The sequence below is a fragment of the Varroa jacobsoni genome, unplaced genomic scaffold (assembly GCF_002532875.2).
Source record: "Varroa jacobsoni isolate VJ856 unplaced genomic scaffold, vjacob_1.0 scaffold_838, whole genome shotgun sequence".
Taxonomy (NCBI): domain Eukaryota; kingdom Metazoa; phylum Arthropoda; class Arachnida; order Mesostigmata; family Varroidae; genus Varroa; species Varroa jacobsoni.
The window spans coordinates 52,996-73,957 of NW_019213740.1; the positions used below are offsets into that span (position 1 = coordinate 52,996).

Here is a 20,962-nt window from a genome sequence, read left to right on the forward strand (position 1 = left end):
TCAGCATGTCCCAATACACATACCTAACCTCAAGTAAGCAACGACTCGATTACAGACCTGCGCGTCTACAATTAATCAATTGTGATTCTCGTAAAATGTTACAATACAAGCTTCGTTACTTTGTCGCATCTTGTCTTAAAATTAAATGCGGAAATAAAGAAGACCTTATCAATAATTTTGCAAAAAAGTTAGCCTTGCTATGGGAGAAACTTCCAGAAGCATGTAGACTCTTAAAAACATAAAAAAAATTGTCACGCTAACTTTGCGCTCGTACGTACAACCTAAAACAGCAAACAACACACTGATAAGAATCGTCCTCAGGTTGCCTTAAGTTGTATTATATTTTATAACAGAAAGAACTTCTCAGCTGGAAAAATATTCGTCGGAGTGAATGATCTGGTTGCTTTGTGCCAAGACAGTTCAGATATAATTAACGATGTCGTAAGTTAGCGTTACAATTTCCAACAGCGGAACAAAACTACTAGCTCAGAATAAGTACTCGCGTTGTAAAACTTTAAAAAAAATAATTTATATTTCCTTATTAATAATCCAATTGGGCGAAAATTATTACTTCGCCGCTGCGCAGCAATAATACGGAACATCGAAAACTATCCCTTAAATCTAATGTCGTGTATGTTTTGTAGAGTCTGAAAGGTAAACCTCTTTGCAGTATAATTTTTTTCCCAGAATTCCCAACGGTTATCAAGCAGACTGCAAAGAATGACCAACAAAATGAACATAACGCTATAGGAAACATTGTCGATCGGATAAACTTCATCTTACACACAGATTTCTCCAAGATGAAGCTTCAGAGACCCACCAAGGATTAGCGTCACCTAACCACGCTATCAAATCCATTCAGATTGAACAAGTAAATGCAGAAATAAAAAAGTTTTATATATTATATATATACTTGATTATATGTTATTATTATGTTATATATATACTTGATTTACTGATATTACATCCACCAATGTAACTTAACATAAACAACCTGTTATTTTTCTGCAATGAGTCCATCAGCCAATTCAGATATGTTTGCCGGGGCGCTCGCATATTACGCTGCCATTGACAGAACCGCCCAGCGTATTAAGCCTGGTCCTAGGGCATCGAGGCTTGAGAATTGAATCCTTCTTTATAAGAAATAATGACACACATGATGTTAAATTATGATTGATCCTGTTCTCAGGATTTCACAAAGGTTTAAGGCTTTTCATATTTTCCTTTTTTTTTTATAATAGGTCGTTACATATCCTATATTAAACAAAGCCACAAACATTTGCTTTGTTCCGACGGGCTTCTCTCAGCTCGTCAAGATCTATTTATTGATGTTTAACAAGACGGTGTTTTGCGTCAAAGAAGAAATGTTTTTAACATTTCGATGTAGCTCGCAGGAGATATTTTAGAAAGTATTTCCCTAACGTGTTCGTTAACAACAGACGCAACAACGTCCCAACTAGAAATTTGCTTAGAAACTGCCAAAAAGCAGCTCGAAACCTACTTTCACCTTATTTTTACATGGGCGAGATGAATGCCTCAATGGGTATTTTATTAATTTCCCTCAATTTTCTCATCAAATTTTCCTTAATTTGGCTATAGGGACGCGTGTTGTATTTCTACTCAGCTCATTAAGATCCATCGATTACCATGGAAAAACCTTTTTACACATAACACCATATTCAATTTTGCCTTTCGTAAGTCATTTTCAATCTAACGACTGAGATTTGGGTGTAGAGAGATGCGTTGATTGCATTTTAATTAACTTAGCGAGAACTTTCGGTTGTGCGAAAAATGTTGCCATCGATTGCCTATGTACAATCACACAGTCGCAGGGAACAATCGCTGCCATTTCGTTAATGTTTTGGATACAGGCGTTCTGCAGGAAGAACAAAAACGTCGAGTGTCCTGCATGTTAGGCTGTTTCTATTCATGCATTTCAAATTGCGAAATAGGACAACACTAGTCCTGCAGTGCTACTCGGATGTAGGAGACGAACATGGTACTATATCACGCTGCTATATTTGCCAAGAACATCTGCCAACAACATGAGACATCAATCTGTATATACAGACCTAGTGGAAATGATTAACTGATAGCACTACAGTCTTCATTTCGCGGGGACAGATCAGAAATCCTAATGATAACGCGCTCTATAAAGACAGTACGGTTAAAACGATATCAAATTAGCAATATTGCGACAAGGCGATTTTATAGCCATCTAAAGTTTTACATACGTTCTGCCACGTTGTTGCTACATTATTGCGTACGAACTATAAATCGAAAGGAGTCACTGTGGCTTTGATAAGTCGTTTTCTGCCCGTGTTCCCAGAAAGGGCCAGTAAAAGTTCGAGAATACATCTGTGTGTATTGCATTTAGGACTGAAAATAAACATGATATTTTTTATTACTGAATTTCATTTTAATTGTATTTGGTTTTTCCTGAACATTGAATCGATGATAAGTAATGGATCCGCTTTTTCCAACGTCCAATAGAAATGATCATCCGATATTTGTGTGAAGAATGATAATACGAATAGCATTTTAATCGACTTCCTTTTGATCCAGCCGTACAGGATTTTATGTGCCCATGCTATACGAAAAGCGGCCCAACTGTCAATCTGCTCCTGGATCACTCGCTGGACAATGGAGATCTATGATCTATACGAACGTTCCCACCAGAGATGCGTTTTTGGTCGGTAGATTAAGTCGATAGGGAGTATGCAGCATAACAGTGCCCGGGCTCGCTGTAAAAACAACAGCTTCCGTACGACTATCGAAAGGAACAGCGTGTGTTATCTTTCAGGTATCCATATAGACACATTTCGCTAACAAGCGGCCTATTCGAGAGGGTTAACTTTGCTCAGTTTTTTTTCACCGGTCCTTCCGCACGTTCATTTCCCTTACACGCGGACAAGGCGCGACATACATCGTCTTGATCCACCACTACCAAACCGAAACCTATTTGTTTCCCTAGAAAATGCATGCGTATCGAAAGGGTGTCGATTACCTCCACCACGTAAACAGCAGAATTCGCTAGTTGATCTAGGTGACTTAAGCACAATTTAGCTGATTGTGGCTCTGAGTCTGGGCCTATAATTTTGTTTCTTTAACATAGGGCATTTATTTTATGGTATGCTTTTTTCGTACATGTGTTAGCGCGCTCACCGGGTGGCCTCGGTTGTAATATCTAGGAGCACTGCAGAACTTCAGGTCGAAGGTCGGACAAAAGACAAACACGTTGTTAGTGCCGTGCGTAAGTTTAGGCTGTTGAAAGCGCTAGGCAAAGATCCAGTGCAACGACACCTATTGTTGCTACAATCAGATCGGGAGGTTGAAGGCCACAACAACTATAGAAGCTCTTCGTCTACGGCAATAGTACGCCGCAGCTATAGTTTTTGCTGGGTATAGCTGCGAAAATAATCTCTAGAATCTGCCGTCTGATGGAACGCCTAGCGGCGATACGAGAATAACTCGAGATATAGAGAATTCACCGCACGTCTTACGCAAATTTATGAGGAATCAATTTCTTGTGTTCGTTCTTCGTCTCTAGTATTTTTATGTACAATTTCACCACTCGTGCTTCAAGCAGCTCCGTATCGAATCGACAGAGCGTACTATACATGTTCTGTGCCACTCAAAAGCTTTCGTCCCTATAGAAGCTAGTTCTTTCTTTTTTGAGCTCTTGAAGGGTAATTATCCCTCTGTTTGTTCGAAAAAGAATTCTATTTGTAACGAACTGTTGTTTCGCAGAACACTTTCAACATATATACAATCTTCGGTGGATTCCACTTGCATTGCTACTTCAAAGAGGCGACGATCTTCAGCTCTAGATGATACCTTTGCCGCTAAAACTGGATTAGTAGTTCATAGCGAAACTCTTACGATACGCATATACCGTGCATTTTTTTCGGATGTTTTTTCCGAAACAGTAAATAAATAAATAAATAAATTGTATCGGATAGTTGAACGAGATTCGTGCGGTTTATAGGTGGCAGTTCTGATAGATCGTTCGCAGCATCCACTGCGATTACAGCTTAAAATACTCAGCTAACCATTTTAACAATATTCGTTCTTTTATTCACGGATCACGTTCCAGTAGGAAACGCACGTCCAGCGATAGTACCACTGAAGTGTCGCTCGTATGCTTCATATAACAAATTGTAACGGAATTAAATTTTGACCTGATAGCAGGCCGAAAATCCCTAAAAGATTAGGATTTACGATGGCTAACAAGGTTAAAAGTGTCAAAAAATTTAAGCGCTGAAGCTCATCAGAACGAGTGAATTCATATTCACCCCTTTAAAACGACCATTGATCTCCGTAGCAAAAACCTAAGCGCATTAAAAACTACTTTTTGAGTTATTTTGATAAATCTATTTTTTAAGCCCTTTCACTTTGCAATGTGTTTATTGAGTATTCAAATTAAAACGATACCACTGAACTAAACATGCGTCATTTTGATCGGCGATTTCTCCGATAACACCATAATCCCGTCACCGTAGAACTTCGACGGTCTGCGACCAAAAAAATGTCACAAACGATTTTTGCTTTTCTCGATTGAACCTAATTGAAAATTGCTAAGGTACCAATATACAAAAAAAAAAAAAAAAAAAAATGCTAGTTTGATGCTGCTAGAGTTTGAGTATAAGGTGAACACGTAAAATTTCCCATATAAATTTTTAACAGTTTTGCTGAATTGCTAGAGATTCGCCGCTTTCGTGGCACCAGACGACGTTTTTTTGTCTACAAGTTCTGGTCATCTTTTTTCAATGGCTTTTCTAACTTTGTTAGTTGTTGATAAGGGAGGTCCGAGTCAATTGTTTTGCAGCGCGACAATAGTAGCAGCAGCAGAATACGCCAATTAGAATACGCCATTTCTCTCCAGTCCCACCAAACACATCATAAGCATTATTTCCTTTGCGTAGATCTGGACCTTATCACAAATCGTAAAACACACGTTTCTTTTTTTAGATATTGCCCACATATGATCTGCTTTTCATCAACCGCAATCAGCTGCTTTAGAAATGGCTCGATTTCACGGCGTTTCTATAGAGTCTCAGCGAGAGAAACGCGGCATCTCATCAACCCGTATGGCACCTGAATATCGATCTTTTTTGCTAGCGAACAGACAGATTTCTGTTCAAATGATTCAAAGCTCTCTTCTTTATCAATATCATTCCCAATATTCGCGATAACTTCGTTAACTTTCCCGTAAGCGCGACACGTATCTTTTTTTTTTGACCCTAGGCACTATTTGTATTTTTATCGTACTAAACATGTGAAACATGGTAAATTTCTAAGGGAACTTCGAAACGCTCTATTTGAACACATCCAGACATTAGCTTGAAAGTGACACTAGTCCTGCTATATTCTAATACTGCCTAACATTCCTGACTATAATGCCGTCTAGCCAAGAAAACAATCCTCGATTCGACTTGAGTTTGCGCTCCGGGTAGGAATGGATGCACTCCAATAACAGGCTGGGCGTAGTCCCGCTCTGAAGTGTCCAACCCAGTGTTACCCATAGATATATGGGTCATTTCATTACCATACGCAATCATTCCATCTTTTTTATTATTATAGAAAAATAATTAGAAATATTCGATGTCTACAGACAAACACGATGATTATTACTACTCGAGCTATTGACACACATTGTCACTATTAAAACGGTCAAACCGTTTTTGTCAGCAGATGCTATTGCAGGGCGACAATTAATGCTGGCAATATATTTTTTTTTACCTATGCTAGCTTCTTCGTCCCGCTATTGTCCTCTTGTATAGTTTTGAATAACTTCGCCCTGCAAACTAAAGATAGACGCGCTGAAAAGCTCCTTGATATTAGTACCCGAAAGGGAAAATACAGCCATTTGAAGCAAGGTGGCTTCATGAGCTTTACTCGCACGAGGCAGGAAACGTGCGGGATGACGTGGAAGCTGGCCAATGGTTCCAGTTTTTTTGCTGATTTACTATTCAATGTAGAAACAGGCCAGCAAAGGATGCAGGCTAAATGAAATTGGATATAAGTCTGGTGGGCATTATCTTTTCGGGATACAATCAGTAAGTGTATACGCGCTTTTTGTGCATTGCTGATTATCCTTATAGCACGTCCTGTTCCTCGGCTGTTTTACTCAACTAATTATCCTTTCAACAGTTTTCAATCGCATAAAAATCAGATAGCTCGAGATAGTTTCGTGCGTCTACTTCTGAGGTGGTTACTGCCACTGCATGCTTGCCGTCATCATTATTGCATGCACAATAAAATCAATTATACAAGCATGTTCTACTGATCGTTGCTAGATCCGGAAACAAATCAAGACTCCTCAGGACTGAGGGTTCGCGTTTCGTTTTCCCGGCACCGGTCGCGGAATTAGCTAGAGCGGCTGTCGTAGACTATAATATAACGCCTAGTACGGTTTGGTTAACGCACATGCCGCCAGCGTCGAGATCACATCAGTATGCCAACTACCTTGAAAAAACGTACTGTCATACGGACACTCCAAAGACGTTAACATCTGTCTATGTACGTAGCGTAAATGAGCGATTGTCCAATTAGAGGGAACAATATATAGGAACTCAAGTTAGTATTACCGGCATTTGTCCTAGCGCGACGTCAGTTGCGTACCGATATCGCCATATGTTTCCATGTAGCGGTTCCGACAAGCGAACCATCTATATAGTATTATGCAGTCAATGTCGCGGCCAAACATTGCCAGCTCTACGGATGCTGCCGTATTTGTTCCGTATTGCTGCGCACCTTGCCGCCGCGACATGATTGGCGTCAGCGTCGTAAAATGACAGTAACGAATACAACGATTGAACTATTCACTACCTCCCATAGTTATCATCTTCAACATCTATGACACGGACAAACAAACCAAGAAACAGACGGACAGCCAGGCAAGGTATGAACGGGGTATTAAACTTGCACGGGATACATATGTATTGAAACATGGCGCATTAGATAGAGACTAAGGAAGTTCAACTTGTCAAACAACCGGGGCCGAAAAGGCGACAAACCCTTGCTGACAGCCTAAGTTGTCACCAGTATCATTTCGCTTTACGATTCATAATTTTGGTTGCATTTTTCTCTACAATCACTACTAGAGCCACTGTGATTCTAATGAAAACAGCCATTAGTGCTATGAACGGCATCGCAACATTGACTTTTGTTTTTCGGCCGCATTTTTTAAATGAATGAAAAGTCTTCAGGTACACTTAGCCATTACGCTGTTTATGGTTTGGACTTTTTCCAGGTCATTTCTCCGTTTCCGATCCTACTGGGTGCTTAAACAAAGCGTGCCATCGCTGATAATCTATTATAACCTCTGTTACATATTACGCCCGAAACATGAACACATACAGCAAAGGATAAAACGCGTAGCAATAGACTGTGTTGGACGTTTAGCTATCTATGATAACATTGTAAAAAGAGTTCCGTCGATAGATATCCAGATGCCCATAAACTCCTTGGTTCAATCACTGTTCATTGACTTCTCATAAGGCGTTGGGTGAGGGCATATGGGAGAAACACCCTTACTAGTTGGAAACGTTCGACAACTGCTATGCAGCGCCATTGTAAGTGCGAACGACAAAACGCTCAATATAACAACAACAGCTGTAACTCTTAGCAAGCCAGTAGGCATAAACACTTCGAGCAAGGATGGCATCAGGGCAACAATTGTAATATCAATGCAATGACAAGCTTCCCGTAGATTCCCCAGCGATGCCAGCAGTGATGGCGGCGATGAGGGAGGAGTCAACAAGGAAGATGGTCTGCCAACGATGGGTCTATCTCGTCAAAGAGAATTTTCGAGAAGCTATTGAATCTTTGTGCCGCCATTCGACGCACCATCTTATAGATGGAGGGGAGGGGGGTACAGACAAATCACGTCTTGCTGAGAAAACACAAAAGACAAGGGTATTGACCCCGTCCAAGCCTCATTTTGTTCCGGCTTTTCATTACAGTCTGGCCAGCAATATGCCCCTCTGGTCCGTTAGTCATTCAGTCAGCACGAAGACAACAGCGTCAATCGTTAGTCAACAGTTTACGGTCTTAAATCTGCGCTGCTCGCATGATGTCATTGCTGATCTTGTCGATCAACGCGTGGGCTGCCCCAGTGACAACGGGCTTCAGATAGCAACGGAAGAAGGTAGAACCACCAGGTGCATGCGACCGCAGTATGTACGTCACGGTCTACGGTCGCACTGCCCCCGTACAAGGGCAGCAGCATCAACATTTAGTTCTAGTCCAACCAAGCAGCGCGTTCAAAGGTCCGAGCGGTCGCGGCCGTTACTTAATATAGCGGTTTATGTAGATATTTAGATGGGTCAAGCTGGCGCCGCGGATTTCGGATTGGTGACGAGACGGTTCTGGAAAGCCCTATCACAATATCCGGAATAACCGTGAATGACAATAGCGTTCAGTATCAGCTGTCGCAATAACAAATGACAGCCAGAGCTAAGCGACGATCTACCCACGGGAAACGGGACTGAAAATAATTTAGAAGTCTTGAACCTTTTCACTTTCTGCTCCCGGTTTCAACTTCTTCTGTTCCGTCTATTCATTATTTGAAGCTTCGCTATTGATCGCGTTAGTCTAGCCTGCAAATAATCACCCTATGGCGAGTCAGTAACTGCTCATTGGATGGATGGGTGGGAAATCAAAGCTAATATCTTTCAGATGGCTACGCGAGCCTTCAGGCATTGTTCACACTCGGTCCATATTCAGCAGGCTCACGAAGTTCTACCTGTCGTACGCTCCAACTTTTAGTCACATTTTCTTCTTACCTTCCTCCTATCAAACCCTCTGCCGATCGAACCAAATAAGTCTGCTAAATATTCGACAGACGTGTGAACTGTCTGACTAGGCTGTGTTTTTCTTGAGATGCATTCGCTATGCTTGACCGCCCTGTAGAAGTGCCGATTCCGAAAGGCCCAGCCGAAAACCCAACAGCAGAAGTAGTTAGGACAAGAGAGCGATTGAGCCCTTCTTCGGACTTGGGCCACGAATCGTGAAAAACCTCGAAACGGCGCTCTCCTCTTTCGGGATCCAGAAACCTTATTCGCAACGGGCTTCGTGCTCGGCCGTCGTCAATGCAGGCGGCTTCGTGACGGCAGTTTGAAGCCGCGTCATCGCTAACGTTGCTTTTCTCATGCTTAATCCGTGTAGAGGCGCAAACAAAGAGCCGGTTCTAGTCTACCCAATAATTCGAATTTCGCCAAGATGAATACAGACGTTGTCGACACGCTCGTTCACGTCGAAAACGTTTCTTTCAAAGAATTAACAGACAGAGCAGAATGTGTGACGTTGTTTTTTACTGTAATTAGAGTCATGTTATCGAAGCGGGACTGTCATGGGAATTAACGAAGGAATTCAATTCTGTCAACATTCAACAAGATAATCGATTTACACATAAATTGTCACAGCTACCTGTATAGAGATAGGCCTGCGTAAGTATTCGAAGAAAGTTATGCGCACCCATATATGCGGATAGTAACAACCATTAACAATACAGTAAGGAGCGAATTCGTATCGGCCTTTGGCTCACTGAACCGATACACTTATTAGTATCGTATCGTTTGCGCCCTAGTTAATAGTGAAGGCTTAAGATTAGAATAGGATTTCACCTCACGGTAACAATGGTGGTCTCCAATTGAGTTTCTACGTAATGCTCTGAAGCTGTACGTAACGGAAAAAACGTGGAACACCAATACAAGAACATCGATTCAATCGTAAGTTATAGTCCGGCGCCTTGGTTCTATTTAATTTGGTCGATGTTGCAAATTTTTCTTTACCATCTATATAGTGACGGCTTTAAATTAAAACGCATTTATATTTTGAACAGTATCTAGTAAATAGCCAGTCGATTACTTCTTAGCTATATTTTTCCAAAGACTAACGGGTAGGAAGCTCTCACGTGTCAACGACAGTTCCCCGTTATCCTCTTCCGCGTCCAAATGCGCAACGGCAAGAACTCTGGCTGTCGCCGTCGTCGACCGATGAAGCGTGGGTTCGGACGATTAAACTGGCTTCTTTTCATTCATTTTAGCTACTCGTCATATTGTACCAGCATTCTCTACGTTCTTGTGTTTCGCCGAGGTACCATTCCTTACCTCTTCATTTTGCTGTAAATCGCCAAACAGTGACGGAAAATTGATAATAATAAATGCTGTGAATAGTCACATATACATATTTATGATGGATTTATCATGCGATCGGTTGCGAAGTCAATGCGAACAGACATTGCTATGTCTAAGTGGCTTAGCATTACTCTATCTGTAAAATCTGATCACTCTGGAAGCCGGCTTTATCGGTATATTCGGTAATTGCCGAATCCAGACCTAATCAAACGAAAAATAAGGTGAACTGTTATATACGAAAGTGAAGTTCATAGATGGCTGCATAACAGTTAACATTTTACCTATATTACATGTTATTACATATATACATATTATTTGACCTAAAGTCGTTTGAATGTGATCTAATAATATCACTTACGAAGAGATAGCCAGCCTAGGTTTGTTGTAGTATGTAGCACTATGCCAGGCAACTCGCAGCCCGATGGTATCAATTAGTTGCTTCAATATCGTGAAGATCAAGTCCTCACACGATGTTTATTTTAGTGCTGTTACGACAGAACTTTGCGCTTCGTTAGAGAGCCCCTTCGGGAACTTCAGGTCCGTCTCTGTTGTTCTCTATTGTCCTGAAGAAAACAACGTAGCTCACAAGATCAATCGGCAATACAAATTTCTATGGTATGCCAAGATTAGGTAGTGGACGTTACTCTAATCGAGAAATGACAATCATCAAAGTGCCAGTCTGAACCTTTTTGTGTTGTTATCCCTTTTGTCAGTGCAACATTGATTACACAATGCCAGTGACGCCCATTTCAGGACTTGGTTAAACAAGGCCATTTAGCTAAAAACCGAAACTTTTATAGTTATTCGTATACGTTTCAGTACACAGGTCTGTCTACATAGAAGGAAACTGCATAGTGTAGAGCTTAGAGAAGTGTGACATTTAATAGTTCTATCCACGCTTCCACACTATCCAGTATATATTCTGTATAAATCGTATTTGTACTGTCTTCTTCGCGTTACCATCTGATTTGTGCGCGTAGTAATTTTATCTTTATAAAGCAATGTATCTTTCACGACAGTCGAAACCGCCCACTCCATTACTGAGAAGTTCACTACCTTGTTCAACTTGAGGTAAGCACCGGGTTGACGAAACTTGCGAATTTCTCCCCTCTGGTAATCATCTGCCGTTGGCTATGTCCTCCAGTTTGAAAAATCGAGAGCAACCAGGACGTTCTTTTTTCGGATATAACGTTTAGTGTTTATACATTCGTCCGGCAGAAAATTCTGTTTCAAAAAGCGTCATTCAGAAAAACACTCGCTCACTAATACTGAAAAAAACACATAGAAGTTAATAATTTGGCTTTATTTACGATATCTGAAGAACAACACTTTCATTGTTTCCTTTTTTACTTATAGCGCTTCCTGCAGTATACATTTCTAAAAAAAAAACATTTATACGTATGTATATATATATACATGTATACTATCGGAATCCCTCTACTTCCGACCTATTATCTTAGTTCCTTAATATGTGATATATAAATGGAAGTTATTCTAGACAGGATCAAGTTGTACTATAGGATATACGTCAGCCTAATATGATAATAGTTTATGTTACCAAATGCGTTGTAATTCTAACTTTAGCGAAAGAAACTTAACGGTTTTAATCAATTAGCTACTGTTGATTAGCTATAACGTCTAGAAAAATGCTTCCTAAATGTGCGTACGTCTCAACTTGGTCTGAGAGGGAACTTGAGAATAGGTCTATTAAGATGCCCCTGTACTATCCCTCAGAGATTCGCTCGTTACGAAGCACATTTCACAAGTTACCTGAGATGGCCCCACAGGTGTTTGTCTTCTTGCCTGGCCTGCACTAGTGCTTTAAAGCTTTATTTGCTAGGCAATGATTGCTCACTTACAACTTACTAGTACACTAGTTAAGCTCAAGTCGTGAATAAACCAATTCGTATGTATGTGCGTCTAGATAATAGCCGCCTTAATAGTTCTTGACGTGGCAAATATGGTCACGCAAACAAATACTTAATCGAGTACGTAAAGCCCTTTTCTCAACTTCTAAGTATCTGTATTTATATTATGAGACCACTCAGCAGCGATTTAGGCGATTACTGCAGTAAACAAGATACAAAGTAAGCTACGAACTGGGAAGTTTCTATCACGGAAATAATTCCTATGGGATTATAGGTGAGTGTCACTCACGTCCGATCTGATCAATCTTACTCAATTGAGTAACTTCCTTTTTTGTTTCGAATATTTTGTCTCTTTTCGATTAGAGCTGGTATGCATATTAGCTACCGTTAACGCTGTTGTTGATCCTCGTTCCTCCTTAAACGTTAAAATTGCCCTATTTCAGAGACAAACGCTGACGACGACATATCTAAATACGCATGCCGTCTGTTTTCAGTAGCGTCAGCAACTCTGTAGAGCAATCATTCGACATGACGCGGCACAACGACCATTTACTTTCGCCATCTGCGGTATTACTTTCGCACAAATGGTTTACTTTGACAACGCGTCGCAGACGATTCGGAGGACAGCGAGAAACCATGGTGCTATTATAAGCCCTGCGCCATCACCGCTCGTCCAAGCCAGCGCTGGCTTCCAACCCCGCCAGATTAAGTGAAGTAGAGTCAGTAGTGGCCAGGCAACTCTATGGAAAGACCAACGAAAATAGAGACGCCGCTGTCGTCAAGGGTAACCGCCATGGTCCCGCAGCTAGGACTCTCCTCTGTCGCTTTTTAAGTAGCGATAGTTAGTGCGGTCGCATTACCGCAAGCTCTGTGCGACTATGGCCTCGTATCTACGCTTCCGCATACACTGGTATACATTTGCTGCACGCGGGGGTACGTATTTTAACGGGGCGAAATAAAGTGATCACTTCCAGCCAGTACATTACTGCTAGTACACTACTGGGTCCGTTGATATAAAGAGAAAAAGACAGTATGTGATGACACTACAGCGTCATCCGAAAAGTACGCAAAGCCCCGAAGTTCATCATTAACTTAGGGACTTTGCAAGTGGGCAAATTATTTGGGATGTTATCAGGGCGGAAGTTTTTAGCTGCCCTTCTGTCGTTTCGTCCCGTTTTTGCCGTTGTCCATACTCGTGCGTCACACTTGTACTATTACTAAATGATAATGTGTTTGAATCGCGTAGAAATATCGTCCATCGATGTAAAGCATGCCGAAGCAGTGAGTAACGATTGCTACATTGTTTTCGGCATTGTTGAAATGTACGAACATGCGCGCATTGGCTCTTAGAATAACTGCAGTGAATGCTGCTAACCATTTCTTTGAAGTCTCACATTACCGTATTAAGTACATGGATTTTTGGACTCCAACACAAATATGTAGGCGTTTATAATGATCGCAGTTCAATAGTTTTTGAGTGGCTAGAATTTTTGGAAAAAACACTCCTGACACATAACAAAAGTTGCCAAACCCTGTTTGTAGATCGGTTGGAGTTTAGTCTTTGCTTATTTTACCATTTGATCGTCCTCGACGAATGCCCATTTTAGAAGGGTTAGGTGACGAAAAAGACTCAACCGAACGCCAAAAGAAAAACTAATTTATGTGAACCGCAGATTAAAGCAGAGCTCACTTTGGGTCATCAGACGGGAGCACTCCACTTTGTGATTTGAAGTAATCAGCTAGTCAAGTCTGTCAATCCTACTCGACGAATCTATACTTGTCATAGCTTAAATACGGGTGTCGATAAGTGCTGTTTGTTCAATGATTTTCTAATCGAAGTATCCCAAACATTTCTGTTTAATTCCATAACACAACTAGCGATTCGCCCCTACGTGATAACAATATGCTCGCGTGATACGCGTACAGCGGCGTCGTACTTTTGGCAGCTGAAAATTCGAAATTCCCGCGTCATCTACAGCAACAGAAAGAAAAACAAGCAATTGTACCCGCTATGCCACTGAACTATGCACGTTAATAGTGGATGCCGCTGAAGATACTGTTGACCGTGAAGAAACGCCTTGTCCTCGGGTCAAATCATTTGAACTGGTTAGTCCTAATGGAACTTCCCGAAAAAAAACAACAATGAATAGAAAAAAAGCGAAGAGACAACAAATGAAGTTGTAGACTTCGCGAAACATTAGGGAAAGATCCAATATTCAGCTCGATTAACATCTGTTTGTTTTGTCGTTGTGTTGCTGAAAGTTGGCTAAGTGTACAGAACTTCAGACTATTTTGAAATACGTAAAAGGTTAACCGTCCGCTGTTGGTGGCTGGAAGATCTAAAAGGAAATTGTACTTGCTCCATCTGTAAGGGCATGCAGTAATAGGAAAAACATTACAGACGAAGTTACATTTTTTGATTTAAGAGAACCTGGGTAGATGCAAAAAATCGTCCCTTTATCTTTGCTAGTGACAAGCAAAATCTTGTATATTGCATATATCCTGGGGATGTTTCCTACACGTTAGCCTTTTCTATAGACGCATTTAGGATTAGCACGATGGGGTAATACCAGGCACTTAGAGATGAATCAAGCGGACTTTCATATTGAATAGCCTTTAAGCTAGTTGGGCTATAATGTTGATTTTCAGTATGTGTTAGAAATACGTTCCTTTATTTTTATACATTTATTTCGTACGCGCTCTGAAGGTTTCTGGATAGCCAAACGCCTATCATTCGCGTTCCCATATGTAATTTCTCTAGTTATAGCTTATTAAAGTAATTAGATAATGGTATATGCTCTCCCGCCAGTTTTCTTCGTTGTAGCATAAAAAGTAATTAGGCGATCGGTAGAATAAGCGGGTTGAAGCTAACGTTGAATATTTCTTTGTTCGGTCGAAAAAAATGACTGAGGTATGGCGTTGAGTAACCAGATTGCATGCTGTTCATTGCTGTGCCAACGATCTATAGGTCCTTCGAGGAACTCAAGCTAGCGAAGTGTACTTATTATTTCAATTCTGCAAGTATCTCAAAGCAGCAGATGTCCACTAGAAGTAGTACCATTACCTTACATTCAAACCCACTCAACACTGACGCCGAAATCGACTCCTTCTGAAGGCGACACCATTTTTTCACTGGTCCCTCTCCGGCTTGCGGTAGAGATTGCCTTGCCTATGGCGACCGTATGCGAGAAGTGCTTTTTTTGTTTGAATACAATTTCGCAAACCGCACGTCGATTACACCGCCCGAATTTCCAACTGACCTGCAGCCAATTTATGGGGAACCCTTTTTTTACTCAGTTTTTGTATTTTAAGTATTTGGGTTATTCCGTAGCTTATTGCTCCTCAACTGATTTTCGCAAGTTTCTATAAGAGTGGAGTACCTATCTGCCAAATTTCGTCTGCTAGCGACGTGTAGTTCAAAAGTTATTCGGTTTCAATATCAGTCGGATTCGTTAGTCCGAGATCCAACGCCTTCAGTACCGTTGACGATGCCATTGAGTTTGTAGATGCTAAAACATAGAACCAAACTGAAAATCTTCCAAGTCTTATATATATTAAGGTTCAAAGATATGCAGTTATGCATAAGTCAAAAACATCAATTATGGGCTTCCATGCAACTACGTAGTCGAACGGGTGTCTAAAAGCTAGACGTTCGAAATAATCATCACAATACAATATAGTACCCGCAACCGTTTCAGCTCTTTCATGGGTCTAAATCATCAGCTTCAGAGCTTCACTGGTTGATTTGATATTTTTTATTGTTTCTTAGAATATAGCCAAAGATAAACAAGTTATGGCCATAACGATATTCATTTTTGCTAAAGCTAAAAAAGATCTTACATAGACTGATCTGATTCCGTATTTTGCTCTATTTTCGACGATTTTTACGACGATACAACACGACTAGCAAGATGAGTCATGGAATTTGTGAACGAACTGTCTAACGTCCATACACACCACAAAATTTCCGCGCAGGGTAATATTTGACTGGTGCCCAGTATTAAATTACCCGAAAAGCAGCTTCAGTGATCCGGAAATTATGCTACTTTGTCTATGCCATCGACCATTCCAGGTCTTAATCTAAGGTTCAGCTTACCATGAAATATGCAGGGCGGTTGGATGGGTACTTGGTTTGATTGCAGAGACCAAAACGTCTCAATATTTGACCCCGAAGACCCGTATTTGCCCAGCCTACTAAAAAATAGTATTAGTATAGTAGTAGTTTTGATTTTCGTTATTGTTGCGTAATATTCCGTAAAAAAAAAAAGAGATAATTTCTGTTACATATGTTATCTAGCTGTCAAAAAATCTATTGTCCCCCCACACAGGACAAATTTGAGACTTACCAAAGCTGCACTGCATAATCGTGTACGTGAATAGTATGTACGCATATCCAAAAGTACCGTTCACATAGGATGACATATGTTGTATGTGTACTTGACTCGCTTTCACTCCGAGCCTTACATACATCTACATGCATTCTTGATGAAATTATATCGGACTCACGGTTTTTCTTTTGTCTCCCTTAAATCACGCTGTCCTAGACAAATCGCTAATCAGGCAGCCGGTGCCTCTACCGACAACAATCGTGAGAATGAAAATGCGTAAATGCAAAAATAATAGATCAATTACGTTTCTGTTTAACGAATAGGAAATTAATTATTCGTTCGTTAAGTGTAACTTGAATATTAAGCGTGTTAGGACCTTAGCATGACATTGAATCATGGCCCAACAAGCTACTACTGTTTCAACACTCGTAAAGGACACACAGCGAGGCCTTACCGCTGTTGCTATATTTACAGACGAGATCATTACGCTTCCATTTTTCCGTAGGAATATCGTGCTATACTGCCTCCTGTCCCGATGACGCGCGCACCCTATTGTGTCCTAACGTAAATGTAAGTGTATTGATGAGTTTGCCCATCGAATGTATCCCTGTTTTCCGCAAATGCGACAAACATTTCAACGATACCACTCTCATAAAACAATCGTACCTGTTGCTCATAGAGCCCTGAAAAAACAGCTATAAGCTTTGAATGGACTAAACCTAGTTGAAAATTGGGCGTACACATACAGTGCGTCACGCAGGAAGGAGGCAATGTTTGCAAAAACCGTGTAGAACTGGTAGTCGAGCTTCGCCTCTGCTGATTAAACGACCCTCCATGCTAATAACCTACTCACCACTGGCTTCGCGTACAAAGCCCGCATAGAGTCCCATAGCGAGGAGCAGCCGAAAGAGGAACGCAGCATGAATGAAACGGTTTCCCCTCTTCCGGATTATAGTGTGATCGTCGTTTTCTTCTTCTTCTTATTGCTACAATTGATAGCTGGTGCAAATAGCACACTATCGCTATTACTAATACGACAAGCATCATTTTCGCTATACATAGGTGTGGTGCTATTGCATACGCCACTCGATTCTAAAATGTGGCTCATTTTTGCCCGTTTTGCTAGCGTACAGATTCTACCGCTTCCACATATTCCCACGTAATATGGTGCGGTTGGTAATGCAAAATCCTAAATTTCCTCCGACGTCCCGCTTGTCTGTGGCCTAACGGTTCAATTTCGTACTTACCCTGCAGGAATAAGTTATACCGCCGAATGGCAGGATATAGAAGCTACATTTGAAAAAAAATATTATCTGAAGCACGAGAGAGTGTTCTATCGGTGAAGACAAGAAAAAAAAACAGTAATTTCAAACAGTCTATACTAAATACCTAGATTTCTTTAATATCTATGAATAATTTATCACAAATGCTAGCATACGTGTGCGCAATTTAAATCGCTATAGTATATAATCAATGCAAACCGATCGTTCTCGAATGAAGAATTTTATTTATTTGGCTTTTGTAGCTAACTTCCAGACGTTTTTGATGATGCTTATTTCAACCTTGGACTTGTCGAACGTTCTAACGATTGGTCTGTTTTACTAGTAAGTCACCGGCACCCAGATCTCAACATATATCTCTAAACATACATAGAACTACAGAATATAAGATCTAGGCAGCTTCAATAGTACTCTGTAACAAAACTGGGTCGTACAACCAGATAATTCCGAAAAAAAAAAAAGTCCCATAAAGAAGCTAAGCAACGCTAAACAAATAATGCAATAAATAATAATAAACAAATAAATAATAATAAAGAAGCGGTACTCGTCGACCAGCCGGATCGGGAATGCTGTTACCTATCCAATCGATGAAACCAGACTCAGCATAATACAGCTGCGTGTCAACAGCATTTTGTCAAGGTTAACTGTAAGCGACCCGATCGACGGTTGTTGTATTTGGAATATGTTTTTGGAAAACATTTTCAAACGCTCCCGATGCGCCGCGAAAATTCGAATTACCGTCTTATAACAATATCGAGCAGTCCGTTCAGCGCCCGTACTCTTTGCGTGTACAGCGTAAATCTTCCGGCGGTCTCAACAGTGTTTTACCCTCAATGGGAAGCGTTGAGAAGCAGTTGTCGCTGGAAAATCCGTCGCTCGAAGTGTATAGCGACGTCGATTGACCTCCTCGGTGTAAATTGATCATATTAACACAGACATGTTCGACTAAGGAATGAAAGACGCGAGAGAAGGGTTCAGGCATACGGCTGGAAGCTTTCCGCGTACCCAATATAAGATAGTATGTCGATAAGGTCGCCGATCTGCAGCGAGCTCGACTCGAATCAGCTTGTACTATCCACAGTACATCCACAGCTATCTCCTGATCTGCATTGTGTAGTTTCTCTAGCTTTCTTTGCCTTTAGTTAAGAGCAAACAGGCCGTTCTTTTGCTCGATTTCGAGCAGATTGAAAACTCCGTTCAAGCCTCTTCATTTAATGTTATTTTTCTGTTGCATCACTGTTGCGATCACCAATGATTGATAAGCTAGTTTTAAACTAGGAGTGTGACAACAAACAAAGGTCGACCGGCCACAAGATGAGTTTGTCCGACTTCATTTCGTAGGGCTGATAGCCTGCCAGCCGTCTGTCCGATGGAATGGAACCTAACGCCGATAGCAGACGTAAAACTCGAAACAGAGAGGATGAATTGGTCTGAGGCAATGCTTGGCGGCAGTACTTGCTGGAAAATTCAGAATTCTTACGATAAGCTCTGTCAGCCTATTTTCAATACTAGTTCTCTTACCTAGAAGACGTGCAGGGTTTTGAAAAAAAGCGTCCTAATGATGGCAAATACACTTGGGAGATAAGATACCCGTTATGTGCGTCATTTGTTACAGTCCTACAAACCACTTGTGACTGGATTAGCTTTAAGTTCCCTAGTTGTAGTAACTTCCATCTTTTCCTTGCAACTATCACGTTATCATAACGTGAATGTAACAGCAAGATCTAGCTAGAGCACGGGCTTCATGCGCAACTCCTGATATAAACTGGTACGCATTAAAATGCAAATTAATTTATCTACCGATAAATAGAAAAACGAATCATGTAGCGTTGTGTAAAAAAGGTTAATACCACATCATCATAAAATCGATCTTCTTTTCTCCCTACAAGTCAAGGATGGCGCAGGTTTACGCACTGAATTTAATAGCTTTCTTTTATCTGTATCAAGGTAGAGTTATATCGTTAAGCGGCAACAATGACGCATATCCAGTAGAATATATCGTAAGTACTCGTCATGCGGTTGAATAAATCTTAAATAGTTAACTTGTCTCATAACTTGGCCAGACATATCCTGACCGCATCGCGTGCCTTCGTTGTTCTTAAGGCGTTAGAACCCAAAAACGATGTGGCGTGTAACGGAGACATGACCATTTTGGGTTTAATTCTTGACCCAACATAACAATCTCCGCCGAGTGCAATACAAGAGGCAGACTGCACAGGTAGCGCCGACTGTTGCTGTGATCGCTGATTAGCCGAGTAAGCCTACCCGAATCGGATACGGACATAGCACTGCTGTTCACCACCAGCACCGAATGAAAATGGGGCACGTTTCTGTAATAGATAAAAGCACGAATTAACCTGCTATAACATATATACTTTTAGTACCGACGGTTAACTTTGCATTCCGGGTTTAATTCGCTTAGTCGACGTCGCAGACATCTTTCCTTCAAAACGTATAATGTTCCATTTCGGCAAAGGAGAATATCATTTAGGGATCCTGACATTCTGCCTGTCTTTTGTCGCGCCCTCCTAATGGGTACTTTGTAGACAACTACCCCAATTGCAAAAAAGCTTCCACATTGCTTAAGGTGCGTACGCACATTAGTGGGACATGATCTATAACGATCATTTAGTCTTTCAGTAGCTGTAACGGCCCGGAGCGTTTTATGCACGATGCGTTTTCGAAACCTTCATATGACGTTGTCTGTTGCTGCCTTAGCCGAGACATATTCTGCATGAAGCCAAGTCGATGGATCAATCCGGAATACATCTATGACTTGATTCAGTAAAGTTCCTTTCGGACATGATAGCGCAACAAGCTCGGAAACTATTATACGACTCAACCACTGGCTGGCAAATACGAGCACACACTTAGATCGTGAACTCGAAGACGTCCACAGCTCGTCCTTCACATGGGCGGCATCGCGATAGCACGGTACGATAGAGCGCCTCGATTCAACTTTTAAAAACCCTACAGATCTGTTGCCGGCCGTTTACACGAACGACATCGCCTGAAGCAGCAGAAGTTGCAGGAACGCCGATGCGATGGCTGAACAGCAGAAGTCTTCTTCGGGCAGTACGGCTGCCTCCTCGCCATCTTCAAAATCCTCTCCGCACTGGTTAAAGACTTAGCGGTGACGGCTGCCTGGTCTTCTCTAGGTGAAGCAGATACCCAGTGTTGGCTACGACTTCGATCTGTATGGTCGAGTGTTTCATTTGCTGGACTAGTCGAAAGTCGGGCTGGAGATGCTCCTTAAGCAGCCCCCAAGACCATATAAACACAGCCGCCAGTCGTGATTCGTTGCGTAGCTAAAACAATTAAAAGTACCACGAATATATTTTCTA

At 41.3% G+C, this 20,962-nt stretch overlaps 1 protein-coding gene and 1 long non-coding RNA gene across 3 annotated transcripts in view; one reads left to right on the forward strand and one right to left on the reverse strand.

The window, feature by feature from the left end:
• Positions 1 to 20,962, reverse strand: part of LOC111264230 (uncharacterized) — a 44,150-nt gene that overhangs the window by 13,804 nt on the left and 9,384 nt on the right. Inside the window, exons 2-4 of one of the 2 annotated variants that reach the window (XR_002682766.2) lie at positions 11,199 to 11,410; positions 10,501 to 10,705; positions 9,920 to 10,127 (exon numbers count right to left, since the gene is read on the reverse strand). This is a non-coding gene — a long non-coding RNA (uncharacterized LOC111264230). Of the gene's footprint in view, positions 1 to 8,769; positions 10,128 to 10,500; positions 10,706 to 11,198; positions 11,411 to 20,962 lie in introns of those variants that run through there. The other variant, XR_002682764.2, reaches the window with a different exon arrangement.
• LOC111264227 (sushi, von Willebrand factor type A, EGF and pentraxin domain-containing protein 1) overlaps positions 17,844 to 20,962 on the forward strand; it is a gene marked incomplete at its 3' end in the record, with an annotated part of 77,300 nt that continues 74,181 nt past the window's right edge. The window contains 1 exon segment of the mRNA XM_022839928.2: positions 17,844 to 20,941.